Source organism: Phyllobates terribilis, unplaced genomic scaffold, assembly GCF_046119375.1.
Source record: "Phyllobates terribilis strain yellow unplaced genomic scaffold, ASM4611937v1 Scaffold_40__1_contigs__length_11209783, whole genome shotgun sequence".
NCBI classification, from domain to species: domain Eukaryota; kingdom Metazoa; phylum Chordata; class Amphibia; order Anura; family Dendrobatidae; genus Phyllobates; species Phyllobates terribilis.
This window is the reverse complement of record NW_027362800.1, coordinates 9,832,330-9,844,550: the sequence shown is the minus strand read 5'-3', so window position 1 is coordinate 9,844,550 and position 12,221 is coordinate 9,832,330. Positions and strand designations below refer to the sequence as shown.

The following is a 12,221-nucleotide window of genomic DNA, read 5'->3' as shown; positions in this document are numbered from 1 at the left end:
CTGGGCTGCGGCACTGTACACTGTCTGTTAACTTATTTTTTGTGCTAATAAAAGATATATTCAATCAAAAAATCTGTTCTTATCAGTTTAATATCTGATACCTCCCCTATCTGGGGACCATATATTAAATGGATTTTTAGAACAGGGAGATGGAAAAAGAGCTTGCTCTGTCCACTCCACGCATTGACCTGGTATTGCAGTATCTCCAGGACCGGTGCACCCCTTCTTTAATGCAGTTTCTAAAATCAGAAAGAATTGAATTCAATGCTTTTTGTTCATTTTGCTTGTTTGTCGGATTTTGGGATGGACTCTTTGGCTTTGCTTTTCTTCTCCTCATTGGATTTTTCATGTTAAAAGTTGCAGAAGCCAGATGACAAGCTCATTTTGGTTCAACTTCAGCAACTGTGCATTGCATTGCCATGTAATGTAATGTAATGCAATGCTATCTATCTAGCTCTCCCTCTATACTTCCTTTTGGATAAACAGACATATTAGGCAAGCATTTTGGAGCTTTCACCTAAATAACTACAGGTGGTGAGATAAGCTGCACAATATAATTGACCTTTCAGTATATTGTTGCACACACACCATCTATTTAGCAAATGCCCTTGTTATCAACAGCAGCCTTTTAAACTCACCTGAGCTAACAGGTATGTGAGCTGGTTACTCTGCTGCGCTTAAAATTTCTTTTTTGGTTTGCTACAATGCCTTTTCTGAAACGTTGTCTCCCTCTGCTGGAACACTGACTTCTTTCATTTAATGCCTGCAGACTATAAAAGAGAAACCAACCCAAAAAGTTTGGTTGATTAGTCTGTGGCATTCTTTTAAACTGTTGCTTATGGCGGTCTCTGTGAGCTTCTCAGTGACATTCAGCCATCCAGGTATCCCGCCTGCAGTAGACGGAATGTGGCAATGGAACGCTGGCTGCGCGTGTCATAATAGGCTCTGAGCCTTTATATACCTGCGCACAGCAGCAGCCACCTTCAGTCTGCTGCTGGACAGCCAGCAGCAGCAGCAGCAGGAGAGGTAATTAATCAGCAACCCTCCTGCTAAGGGTAGACAGCTGCTCGTTCCACCCCCCCCCCGCCTTAATTGGTTCTCCTCCCTTCCAACGGTGTTGAGGCGGGTGGGAACAGCCGGGGGTTGAGGGTACTGTGCTAAAAGAGGTGGAGTTATGCAGATCTAAAACGCGTGGATTGCAGCAGCAGCAAGCCGAAAAGTGCAGGCATGTGAGGGATCTAGAGGTTGACAGCATGTCTTCTTAACGGGAGTCCAGGTGGCCATCTCCACAAATGGACTTTTCAGAATCCTTGGGTGGCACCGTAGTCGGAAACCAATTCTGGTTATCGCTTCTCGGCCTTTTGGCTAAGATCAAGTGTAGTATCGGGAAGGGCGTTCCAGATATCCCCACCCTCCTGCGATCCTTTTTTGTGTGTGATTGTGTCCGCCGGACTTTGAAAGTCAAGAATGGCTCCGCGGGCAGGTCCATGTCTCGCTTCTTCCTGCTTCCTTTTTGGAGGCGACTCGGCTGGGACAAGTGGGACAGCTCCTTCCCCTACAACTGGACGACGCCATGGTTCTACGGAGACGTCGTTCGATTTGTGGGGGAACATCAACTGGAGGGACTCAAGCCCGACTTGTGGAAGCCCAAAACTATCCACAAGCTCATCAGAGCCAAGGATGACGTGGAGAACATCACAGGACTTCACCAGGACACGCTGGAGACTGTGTGGACAAATGTGTCGTCTGACAGGCTGACCAACGGGCACAAGGACTTGTCGTGGATGGCGATTCAGGGCGGACTGCCCGTCCGGTCATTCATGCATGCCCGGAACCTGTGCAAGACCAGGTACTGCCCAAGGTGCCCCTTCGTGGAGGAAACATCTTTGCACACTTTTTGGGACTGCGGATTTGCACAGCGCCTGTTGACTGCCCTTGAGGACGACCTGAGGAACTCTGTCCCCAGGGCGAGCCTATCGCACCATTCTGTGCTTTACGGACTCTTCCCTGGGGTTCATACCGTCGGAGCCATCCAGGAGGCTTGGCGCCTTATGAACTGCTTCAAGGATGCCGTTTGGGTCGCCAGGAACCGGCTCATCTTGAGGAGGGAGAGGATGTCCATCCAGGACTGCCGCAGGCTGATCCACAGCCTGCTCAGAGACTATTCCATCGTGGACGGTCCGGAGGACGAGGATGAGGACTAAACCCCTCCTCCCCCTCTCCCCTTATGTGTCTTGTCTTTCTTCGGGCCTGTGATTTTCCCCTCCCCATCCCCTATTTTCCCAATCCCCATCCCTTATCACGGTTCGTCGTACTGTATTGATTGACATGCTTTTTCTTTCAGATTGAGTGTTTTGTGTAGCATAGGGGTGTGATGTGTCTAGTTAGTGCGTCGTATCCTCATGCTATGTAAATATGATGTAGAATTCTGTGTGTACTGGGCTGCGGCACTGTACACTGTCTGTTAACTTATTTTTTGTGCTAATAAAAGATATATTCAATCAAAAAATCTGTTCTTATCAGTTTAATATCTGATACCTCCCCTATCTGGGGACCATATATTAAATGGATTTTTAGAACAGGGAGATGGAAAAAGAGCTTGCTCTGTCCACTCCACGCATTGACCTGGTATTGCAGTATCTCCAGGACCGGTGCACCCCTTCTTTAATGCAGTTTCTAAAATCAGAAAGAATTGAATTCAATGCTTTTTGTTCATTTTGCTTGTTTGTCGGATTTTGGGATGGACTCTTTGGCTTTGCTTTTCTTCTCCTCATTGGATTTTTCATGTTAAAAGTTGCAGAAGCCAGATGACAAGCTCATTTTGGTTCAACTTCAGCAACTGTGCATTGCATTGCCATGTAATGTAATGTAATGCAATGCTATCTATCTAGCTCTCCCTCTATACTTCCTTTTGGATAAACAGACATATTAGGCAAGCATTTTGGAGCTTTCACCTAAATAACTACAGGTGGTGAGATAAGCTGCACAATATAATTGACCTTTCAGTATATTGTTGCACACACACCATCTATTTAGCAAATGCCCTTGTTATCAACAGCAGCCTTTTAAACTCACCTGAGCTAACAGGTATGTGAGCTGGTTACTCTGCTGCGCTTAAAATTTCTTTTTTGGTTTGCTACAATGCCTTTTCTGAAACGTTGTCTCCCTCTGCTGGAACACTGACTTCTTTCATTTAATGCCTGCAGACTATAAAAGAGAAACCAACCCAAAAAGTTTGGTTGATTAGTCTGTGGCATTCTTTTAAACTGTTGCTTATGGCGGTCTCTGTGAGCTTCTCAGTGACATTCAGCCATCCAGGTATCCCGCCTGCAGTAGACGGAATGTGGCAATGGAACGCTGGCTGCGCGTGTCATAATAGGCTCTGAGCCTTTATATACCTGCGCACAGCAGCAGCCACCTTCAGTCTGCTGCTGGACAGCCAGCAGCAGCAGCAGCAGGAGAGGTAATTAATCAGCAACCCTCCTGCTAAGGGTAGACAGCTGCTCGTTCCACCCCCCCCCCCCCGCCTTAATTGGTTCTCCTCCCTTCCAACGGTGTTGAGGCGGGTGGGAACAGCCGGGGGTTGAGGGCACTGTGCTAAAAGAGGTGGAGTTATGCAGATCTAAAACGCGTGGATTGCAGCATCAGCAAGCCGAAAAGTGCAGGCATGTGAGGGATCTAGAGGTTGACAGCATGTCTTCTTAACGGGAGTCCAGGTGGCCATCTCCACAAATGGACTTTTCAGAATCCTTGGGTGGCACCGTAGTCGGAAACCAATTCTCGTTATCGCTTCTCGGCCTTTTGGCTAAGATCAAGTGTAGTATCTGTTCTTATCAGTTTAATATCTGATACGTCCCCTATCTGGGGACCATATATTAAATGGATTTTTAGAACAGGGAGATGGAAAAAGAGCTTGCTCTGTCCACTCCACGCATTGACCTGGTATTGCAGTATCTCCAGGACCGGTGCACCCCTTCTTTAATGCAGTTTCTAAAATCAGAAAGAATTGAATTCAATGCTTTTTGTTCATTTTGCTTGTTTGTCGGATTTTGGGATGGACTCTTTGGCTTTGCTTTTCTTCTCCTCATTGGATTTTTCATGTTAAAAGTTGCAGAAGCCAGATGACAAGCTCATTTTGGTTCAACTTCAGCAACTGTGCATTGCATTGCCATGTAATGTAATGTAATGCAATGCTATCTATCTAGCTCTCCCTCTATACTTCCTTTTGGATAAACAGACATATTAGGCAAGCATTTTGGAGCTTTCACCTAAATAACTACAGGTGGTGAGATAAGCTGCACAATATAATTGACCTTTCAGTATATTGTTGCACACACACCATCTATTTAGCAAATGCCCTTGTTATCAACAGCAGCCTTTTAAACTCACCTGAGCTAACAGGTATGTGAGCTGGTTACTCTGCTGCGCTTAAAATTTCTTTTTTGGTTTGCTACAATGCCTTTTCTGAAACGTTGTCTCCCTCTGCTGGAACACTGACTTCTTTCATTTAATGCCTGCAGACTATAAAAGAGAAACCAACCCAAAAAGTTTGGTTGATTAGTCTGTGGCATTCTTTTAAACTGTTGCTTATGGCGGTCTCTGTGAGCTTCTCAGTGACATTCAGCCATCCAGGTATCCCGCCTGCAGTAGACGGAATGTGGCAATGGAACGCTGGCTGCGCGTGTCATAATAGGCTCTGAGCCTTTATATACCTGCGCACAGCAGCAGCCACCTTCAGTCTGCTGCTGGACAGCCAGCAGCAGCAGCAGGAGAGGTAATTAATCACCAACCCTCCTGCTAAGGGTAGACAGCTGCTCGTTCCACCCCCCCCCCCCCCGCCTTAATTGGTTCTCCTCCCTTCCAACGGTGTTGAGGCGGGTGGGAACAGCCGGGGGTTGAGGGTACTGTGCTAAAAGAGGTGGAGTTATGCAGATCTAAAACGCGTGGATTGCAGCAGCAGCAAGCCGAAAAGTGCAGGCATGTGAGGGATCTAGAGGTTGACAGCATGTCTTCTTAACGGGAGTCCAGGTGGCCATCTCCACAAATGGACTTTTCAGAATCCTTGGGTGGCACCGTAGTCGGAAACCAATTCTGGTTATCGCTTCTCGGCCTTTTGGCTAAGATCAAGTGTAGTATCTGTTCTTATCAGTTTAATATCTGATACGTCCCCTATCTGGGGACCATATATTAAATGGATTTTTAGAACAGGGAGATGGAAAAAGAGCTTGCTCTGTCCACTCCACGCATTGACCTGGTATTGCAGTATCTCCAGGACCGGTGCACCCCTTCTTTAATGCAGTTTCTAAAATCAGAAAGAATTGAATTCAATGCTTTTTGTTCATTTTGCTTGTTTGTCGGATTTTGGGATGGACTCTTTGGCTTTGCTTTTCTTCTCCTCATTGGATTTTTCATGTTAAAAGTTGCAGAAGCCAGATGACAAGCTCATTTTGGTTCAACTTCAGCAACTGTGCATTGCATTGCCATGTAATGTAATGTAATGCAATGCTATCTATCTAGCTCTCCCTCTATACTTCCTTTTGGATAAACAGACATATTAGGCAAGCATTTTGGAGCTTTCACCTAAATAACTACAGGTGGTGAGATAAGCTGCACAATATAATTGACCTTTCAGTATATTGTTGCACACACACCATCTATTTAGCAAATGCCCTTGTTATCAACAGCAGCCTTTTAAACTCACCTGAGCTAACAGGTATGTGAGCTGGTTACTCTGCTGCGCTTAAAATTTCTTTTTTGGTTTGCTACAATGCCTTTTCTGAAACGTTGTCTCCCTCTGCTGGAACACTGACTTCTTTCATTTAATGCCTGCAGACTATAAAAGAGAAACCAACCCAAAAAGTTTGGTTGATTAGTCTGTGGCATTCTTTTAAACTGTTGCTTATGGCGGTCTCTGTGAGCTTCTCAGTGACATTCAGCCATCCAGGTATCCCGCCTGCAGTAGACGGAATGTGGCAATGGAACGCTGGCTGCGCGTGTCATAATAGGCTCTGAGCCTTTATATACCTGCGCACAGCAGCAGCCACCTTCAGTCTGCTGCTGGACAGCCAGCAGCAGCAGGAGAGGTAATTAATCAGCAACCCTCCTGCTAAGGGTAGACAGCTGCTCGTTCCACCCCCCCCCCCCCGCCTTAATTGGTTCTCCTCCCTTCCAACGGTGTTGAGGCGGGTGGGAACAGCCGGGGGTTGAGGGTACTGTGCTAAAAGAGGTGGAGTTATGCAGATCTAAAACGCGTGGATTGCAGCAGCAGCAAGCCGAAAAGTGCAGGCATGTGAGGGATCTAGAGGTTGACAGCATGTCTTCTTAACGGGAGTCCAGGTGGCCATCTCCACAAATGGACTTTTCAGAATCCTTGGGTGGCACCGTAGTCGGAAACCAATTCTGGTTATCGCTTCTCGGCCTTTTGGCTAAGATCAAGTGTAGTATCTGTTCTTATCAGTTTAATATCTGATACGTCCCCTATCTGGGGACCATATATTAAATGGATTTTTAGAACAGGGAGATGGAAAAAGAGCTTGCTCTGTCCACTCCACGCATTGACCTGGTATTGCAGTATCTCCAGGACCGGTGCACCCCTTCTTTAATGCAGTTTCTAAAATCAGAAAGAATTGAATTCAATGCTTTTTGTTCATTTTGCTTGTTTGTCGGATTTTGGGATGGACTCTTTGGCTTTGCTTTTCTTCTCCTCATTGGATTTTTCATGTTAAAAGTTGCAGAAGCCAGATGACAAGCTCATTTTGGTTCAACTTAAGCAACTGTGCATTGCATTGCCATGTAATGTAATGTAATGCAATGCTATCTATCTAGCTCTCCCTCTATACTTCCTTTTGGATAAACAGACATATTAGGCAAGCATTTTGGAGCTTTCACCTAAATAACTACAGGTGGTGAGATAAGCTGCACAATATAATTGACCTTTCAGTATATTGTTGCACACACACCATCTATTTAGCAAATGCCCTTGTTATCAACAGCAGCCTTTTAAACTCACCTGAGCTAACAGGTATGTGAGCTGGTTACTCTGCTGCGCTTAAAATTTCTTTTTTGGTTTGCTACAATGCCTTTTCTGAAACGTTGTCTCCCTCTGCTGGAACACTGACTTCTTTCATTTAATGCCTGCAGACTATAAAAGAGAAACCAACCCAAAAAGTTTGGTTGATTAGTCTGTGGCATTCTTTTAAACTGTTGCTTATGGCGGTCTCTGTGAGCTTCTCAGTGACATTCAGCCATCCAGGTATCCCGCCTGCAGTAGACGGAATGTGGCAATGGAACGCTGGCTGCGCGTGTCATAATAGGCTCTGAGCCTTTATATACCTGCGCACAGCAGCAGCCACCTTCAGTCTGCTGCTGGACAGCCAGCAGCAGCAGCAGCAGGAGAGGTAATTAATCAGCAACCCTCCTGCTAAGGGTAGACAGCTGCTCGTTCCACCCCCCCCCCGCCTTAATTGGTTCTCCTCCCTTCCAACGGTGTTGAGGCGGGTGGGAAAAGCCGGGGGTTGAGGGTACTGTGCTAAAAGAGGTGGAGTTATGCAGATCTAAAACGCGTGGATTGCAGCAGCAGCAAGCCGAAAAGTGCAGGCATGTGAGGGATCTAGAGGTTGACAGCATGTCTTCTTAACGGGAGTCCAGGTGGCCATCTCCACAAATGGACTTTTCAGAATCCTTGGGTGGCACCGTAGTCGGAAACCAATTCTGGTTATCGCTTCTCGGCCTTTTGGCTAAGATCAAGTGTAGTATCTGTTCTTATCAGTTTAATATCTGATACGTCCCCTATCTGGGGACCATATATTAAATGGATTTTTAGAACAGGGAGATGGAAAAAGAGCTTGCTCTGTCCACTCCACGCATTGACCTGGTATTGCAGTATCTCCAGGACCGGTGCACCCCTTCTTTAATGCAGTTTCTAAAATCAGAAAGAATTGAATTCAATGCTTTTTGTTCATTTTGCTTGTTTGTCGGATTTTGGGATGGACTCTTTGGCTTTGCTTTTCTTCTCCTCATTGGATTTTTCATGTTAAAAGTTGCAGAAGCCAGATGACAAGCTCATTTTGGTTCAACTTCAGCAACTGTGCATTGCATTGCCATGTAATGTAATGTAATGCAATGCTATCTATCTAGCTCTCCCTCTATACTTCCTTTTGGATAAACAGACATATTAGGCAAGCATTTTGGAGCTTTCACCTAAATAACTACAGGTGGTGAGATAAGCTGCACAATATAATTGACCTTTCAGTATATTGTTGCACACACACCATCTATTTAGCAAATGCCCTTGTTATCAACAGCAGCCTTTTAAACTCACCTGAGCTAACAGGTATGTGAGCTGGTTACTCTGCTGCGCTTAAAATTTCTTTTTTGGTTTGCTACAATGCCTTTTCTGAAACGTTGTCTCCCTCTGCTGGAACACTGACTTCTTTCATTTAATGCCTGCAGACTATAAAAGAGAAACCAACCCAAAAAGTTTGGTTGATTAGTCTGTGGCATTCTTTTAAACTGTTGCTTATGGCGGTCTCTGTGAGCTTCTCAGTGACATTCAGCCATCCAGGTATCCCGCCTGCAGTAGACGGAATGTGGCAATGGAACGCTGGCTGCGCGTGTCATAATAGGCTCTGAGCCTTTATATACCTGCGCACAGCAGCAGCCACCTTCAGTCTGCTGCTGGACAGCCAGCAGCAGCAGCAGCAGGAGAGGTAATTAATCAGCAACCCTCCTGCTAAGGGTAGACAGCTGCTCGTTCCACCCCCCCCCCGCCTTAATTGGTTCTCCTCCCTTCCAACGGTGTTGAGGCGGGTGGGAACAGCCGGGGGTTGAGGGTACTGTGCTAAAATAGGTGGAGTTATGCAGATCTAAAACGCGTGGATTGCAGCAGCAGCAAGCCGAAAAGTGCAGGCATGTGAGGGATCTAGAGGTTGACAGCATGTCTTCTTAACGGGAGTCCAGGTGGCCATCTCCACAAATGGACTTTTCAGAATCCTTGGGTGGCACCGTAGTCGGAAACCAATTCTGGTTATCGCTTCTCGGCCTTTTGGCTAAGATCAAGTGTAGTATCTGTTCTTATCAGTTTAATATCTGATACGTCCCCTATCTGGGGACCATATATTAAATGGATTTTTAGAACAGGGAGATGGAAAAAGAGCTTGCTCTGTCCACTCCACGCATTGACCTGGTATTGCAGTATCTCCAGGACCGGTGCACCCCTTCTTTAATGCAGTTTCTAAAATCAGAAAGAATTGAATTCAATGCTTTTTGTTCATTTTGCTTGTTTGTCGGATTTTGGGATGGACTCTTTGGCTTTGCTTTTCTTCTCCTCATTGGATTTTTCATGTTAAAAGTTGCAGAAGCCAGATGACAAGCTCATTTTGGTTCAACTTCAGCAACTGTGCATTGCATTGCCATGTAATGTAATGTAATGCAATGCTATCTATCTAGCTCTCCCTCTATACTTCCTTTTGGATAAACAGACATATTAGGCAAGCATTTTGGAGCTTTCACCTAAATAACTACAGGTGGTGAGATAAGCTGCACAATATAATTGACCTTTCAGTATATTGTTGCACACACACCATCTATTTAGCAAATGCCCTTGTTATCAACAGCAGCCTTTTAAACTCACCTGAGCTAACAGGTATGTGAGCTGGTTACTCTGCTGCGCTTAAAATATCTTTTTTGGTTTGCTACAATGCCTTTTCTGAAACGTTGTCTCCCTCTGCTGGAACACTGACTTCTTTCATTTAATGCCTGCAGACTATAAAAGAGAAACCAACCCAAAAAGTTTGGTTGATTAGTCTGTGGCATTCTTTTAAACTGTTGCTTATGGCGGTCTCTGTGAGCTTCTCAGTGACATTCAGCCATCCAGGTATCCCGCCTGCAGTAGACGGAATGTGGCAATGGAACGCTGGCTGCGCATGTCATAATAGGCTCTGAGCCTTTATATACCTGCGCACAGCAGCAGCCACCTTCAGTCTGCTGCTGGACAGCCAGCAGCAGCAGCAGCAGGAGAGGTAATTAATCAGCAACCCTCCTGCTAAGGGTAGACAGCTGCTCGTTCCACCCCCCCCCCGCCTTAATTGGTTCTCCTCCCTTCCAACGGTGTTGAGGCGGGTGGGAACAGCCGGGGGTTGAGGGTACTGTGCTAAAAGAGGTGGAGTTATGCAGATTTAAAACGCGTGGATTGCAGCAGCAGCAAGCCGAAAAGTGCAGGCATGTGAGGGATCTAGAGGTTGACAGCATGTCTTCTTAACGGGAGTCGAGGTGGCCATCTCCACAAATGGACTTTTCAGAATCCTTGGGTGGCACCGTAGTCGGAAACCAATTCTGGTTATCGCTTCTCGGCCTTTTGGCTAAGATCAAGTGTAGTATCTGTTCTTATCAGTTTAATATCTGATACGTCCCCTATCTGGGGACCATATATTAAATGGATTTTTAGAACAGGGAGATGGAAAAAGAGCTTGCTCTGTCCACTCCACGCATTGACCTGGTATTGCAGTATCTCCAGGACCGGTGCACCCCTTCTTTAATGCAGTTTCTAAAATCAGAAAGAATTGAATTCAATGCTTTTTGTTCATTTTGCTTGTTTGTCGGATTTTGGGATGGACTCTTTGGCTTTGCTTTTCTTCTCCTCATTGGATTTTTCATGTTAAAAGTTGCAGAAGCCAGATGACAAGCTCATTTTGGTTCAACTTCAGCAACTGTGCATTGCATTGCCATGTAATGTAATGTAATGCAATGCTATCTATCTAGCTCTCCCTCTATACTTCCTTTTGGATAAACAGACATATTAGGCAAGCATTTTGGAGCTTTCACCTAAATAACTACAGGTGGTGAGATAAGCTGCACAATATAATTGACCTTTCAGTATATTGTTGCACACACACCATCTATTTAGCAAATGCCCTTGTTATCAACAGCAGCCTTTTAAACTCACCTGAGCTAACAGGTATGTGAGCTGGTTACTCTGCTGCGCTTAAAATTTCTTTTTTGGTTTGCTACAATGCCTTTTCTGAAACGTTGTCTCCCTCTGCTGGAACACTGACTTCTTTCATTTAATGCCTGCAGACTATAAAAGAGAAACCAACCCAAAAAGTTTGGTTGATTAGTCTGTGGCATTCTTTTAAACTGTTGCTTATGGCGGTCTCTGTGAGCTTCTCAGTGACATTCAGCCATCCAGGTATCCCGCCTGCAGTAGACGGAATGTGGCAATGGAACGCTGGCTGCGCGTGTCATAATAGGCTCTGAGCCTTTATATACCTGCGCACAGCAGCAGCCACCTTCAGTCTGCTGCTGGACAGCCAGCAGCAGCAGCAGCAGCAGCAGGAGAGGTAATTAATCAGCAACCCTCCTGCTAAGGGTAGACAGCTGCTCGTTCCACCCCCCCCCCCCCCCCGCCTTAATTGGTTCTCCTCCCTTCCAACGGTGTTGAGGCGGGTGGGAACAGCCGGGGGTTGAGGGTACTGTGCTAAAAGAGGTGGAGTTATGCAGATCTAAAACGCGTGGATTGCAGCAGCAGCAAGCCGAAAAGTGCAGGCATGTGAGGGATCTAGAGGTTGACAGCATGTCTTCTTAACGGGAGTCCAGGTGGCCATCTCCACAAATGGACTTTTCAGAATCCTTGGGTGGCACCGTAGTCGGAAACCAATTCTGGTTATCGCTTCTCGGCCTTTTGGCTAAGATCAAGTGTAGTATCTGTTCTTATCAGTTTAATATCTGATACGTCCCCTATCTGGGGACCATATATTAAATGGATTTTTAGAACAGGGAGATGGAAAAAGAGCTTGCTCTGTCCACTCCACGCATTGACCTGGTATTGCAGTATCTCCAGGACCGGTGCACCCCTTCTTTAATGCAGTTTCTAAAATCAGAAAGAATTGAATTCAATGCTTTTTGTTCATTTTGCTTGTTTGTCGGATTTTGGGATGGACTCTTTAGCTTTGCTTTTCTTCTCCTCATTGGATTTTTCATGTTAAAAGTTGCAGAAGCCAGATGACAAGCTCATTTTGGTTCAACTTCAGCAACTGTGCATTGCATTGCCATGTGATGTAATGTAATGCAATGCTATCTATCTAGCTCTCCCTCTATACTTCCTTTTGGATAAACAGACATATTAGGCAAGCATTTTGGAGCTTTCACCTAAATAACTACAGGTGGTGAGATAAGCTGCACAATATAATTGACCTTTCAGTATATTGTTGCACACACACCATCTA

General features: G+C 45.6%; 9 non-coding genes and 1 pseudogene across 9 annotated transcripts; all 10 read left to right on the top strand.

Annotated features, from left to right (window-relative positions):
* Positions 1-32: 32 nt before the first annotated feature.
* LOC141185775 (U2 spliceosomal RNA) lies at positions 33-225 on the top strand. The gene has a single exon (XR_012260392.1). It is a non-coding gene; the product is annotated as a U2 spliceosomal RNA (small nuclear RNA).
* A 1,120-nt stretch (positions 226-1,345) lies between these two features.
* Positions 1,346-1,416, top strand: LOC141186309 (U2 spliceosomal RNA; annotated as a pseudogene).
* Positions 1,417-2,469: 1,053 nt separating this feature from the next.
* On the top strand, positions 2,470-2,662 carry LOC141185774 (U2 spliceosomal RNA). Its single transcript, XR_012260391.1, has one exon. It is a non-coding gene; the product is annotated as a U2 spliceosomal RNA (small nuclear RNA).
* Positions 2,663-3,785: 1,123 nt separating this feature from the next.
* On the top strand, positions 3,786-3,976 carry LOC141190419 (U2 spliceosomal RNA). Its single transcript, XR_012264445.1, has one exon. It is a non-coding gene; the product is annotated as a U2 spliceosomal RNA (small nuclear RNA).
* Positions 3,977-5,097: 1,121 nt separating this feature from the next.
* LOC141190418 (U2 spliceosomal RNA) lies at positions 5,098-5,288 on the top strand. The gene has a single exon (XR_012264444.1). It is a non-coding gene; the product is annotated as a U2 spliceosomal RNA (small nuclear RNA).
* A 1,117-nt stretch (positions 5,289-6,405) lies between these two features.
* Positions 6,406-6,596, top strand: LOC141190417 (U2 spliceosomal RNA). The gene has a single exon (XR_012264443.1). It is a non-coding gene; the product is annotated as a U2 spliceosomal RNA (small nuclear RNA).
* A 1,120-nt stretch (positions 6,597-7,716) lies between these two features.
* On the top strand, positions 7,717-7,907 carry LOC141190416 (U2 spliceosomal RNA). The gene has a single exon (XR_012264442.1). It is a non-coding gene; the product is annotated as a U2 spliceosomal RNA (small nuclear RNA).
* A 1,120-nt stretch (positions 7,908-9,027) lies between these two features.
* Positions 9,028-9,218, top strand: LOC141190415 (U2 spliceosomal RNA). Its single transcript, XR_012264441.1, has one exon. It is a non-coding gene; the product is annotated as a U2 spliceosomal RNA (small nuclear RNA).
* Positions 9,219-10,338: 1,120 nt separating this feature from the next.
* LOC141190414 (U2 spliceosomal RNA) lies at positions 10,339-10,529 on the top strand. Its single transcript, XR_012264440.1, has one exon. It is a non-coding gene; the product is annotated as a U2 spliceosomal RNA (small nuclear RNA).
* A 1,132-nt stretch (positions 10,530-11,661) lies between these two features.
* Positions 11,662-11,852, top strand: LOC141190413 (U2 spliceosomal RNA). Its single transcript, XR_012264439.1, has one exon. It is a non-coding gene; the product is annotated as a U2 spliceosomal RNA (small nuclear RNA).
* The last annotated feature ends 369 nt before the right edge of the window (positions 11,853-12,221 follow it).